At 46.6% G+C, this 1,462-nt stretch overlaps 1 pseudogene; it reads left to right on the forward strand.

Annotated features, from left to right (window-relative positions):
* Window positions 1-6: 6 nt before the first annotated feature.
* Window positions 7-1,311, forward strand: LOC119344811 (annotated as a pseudogene).
* Window positions 1,312-1,462: the final 151 nt, after the last annotated feature.

Below are 1,462 nucleotides of genomic sequence, written 5' to 3' on the forward strand. Positions count from 1 at the left end.
CTCGCTATCCTCGACCTCAGCAGCAATATGTTTAACAACACCATTCCGCCGCAGCTCAGTGGCATGGGCAGCCTCACCGACCTCCGGCTCTACAATAACAACCTCGTAGGCAACATCCCGCACCAGCTCTGCAGGCACCTCTCCATCCAGATACTGGACCTGTCAAATAACCGGCTCACCGGGGATCTCCCGGACTGCTGGTGCAACTTCCAGGCTATGATGTTCATGGACCTATCAGACAACCGTCTCACCGGCAAGCTCCCGGACTGCTAGTGGAACCTGGAGGCTCTGTTTTTCATGGATCTATCCAACAACTCCTTCTCAAGTAAAATCCCCGCAGCTGTGGCAAGCCACACCTGCTCTCTTAGGTCTCTTTACCTTGCCGGAAATGGCTTCATTGGTGCCTTCCCACCGGTCCTGGAGGGCTGCAACTCGTTGTCCACCCTAGACATGGGGAATAACAAGTTCTTTGGTGTTATCCCTCCATGGATCGGGAGTCACATCCCATTGTTGAGAATCCTTAGCCTGAAATCAAACAATTTCACTGGAGAAATTCCTCTAGAGTTATCACGCCTTTCGCAACTTCAGCTGCTCGACATGGCAAACAATAGCTTGACCGGCTCAATTCCGGTAGCCTTCGGCAGCTTGACCTCCATGATGCATCCACAAAATCTATCGACTACGAAACCGTCTAACAAGTGGTATTACTATGATAGAATCGACATAATTTGGAAGGGCCAGTACAAGATATTTAGAAAAGATATCCAGTTATTAGCCGGTATCGATTTGTCGGGCAATTTGTTGTCTCGGTGCATTCCTGAAGAGCTAACCAACCTTCAGGGCCTCCTATTTCTAAACCTATCAAGAAACCATCTGTCATGTAGCATTCCTAAAAACATTGGTAGTTTGACTTTTCTCGAATCCCTCGATCTATCATCTAATGAACTTACAGGAGACATTCCGCCGAGCATCTCAAGCTTGTCGTGGCTCGCCGCGTTGAATGTCTCGAACAATCTTTTGTCGGGCAAGATACCCACCGGGAATCAGCTTCAGACCTTGCCTGACCCATCAATTTACTCCAACAATTCTGGGCTCTGTGGATTTCCTCTAAACATTTCGTGTGCCAATACTTCGCTTGCACCGGATCAGAGAAATGGTGAAGAGGAGGACCACTGGATGTACTACTGTGTGATTGCTGGGATTGTGTCTGGTCTTTGGTTGTGGTTTGGGATGCTCTTTACAGTTAAGTCCTGGAGATGTTTTTTTCTTTCCTTTGTTGATGGCATGCAATGTAAAATTAGGAAAAGTTGAGGCATTAGATGTGTTATCTGCAATGTTGTACGTACCTCTTTCTTTCTTTCTTTTTGGCAAATGTTATACCAGTTAATACCATCAAATCCCTTGGTAAATTTGGTCGCAATGCGTCTCACTCCCATTTTTCTTCTCAAATTGATTTGATTAC

This window comes from Triticum dicoccoides, unplaced genomic scaffold (assembly GCF_002162155.2).
Source record: "Triticum dicoccoides isolate Atlit2015 ecotype Zavitan unplaced genomic scaffold, WEW_v2.0 scaffold187641, whole genome shotgun sequence".
Classification (NCBI taxonomy): domain Eukaryota; kingdom Viridiplantae; phylum Streptophyta; class Magnoliopsida; order Poales; family Poaceae; genus Triticum; species Triticum dicoccoides.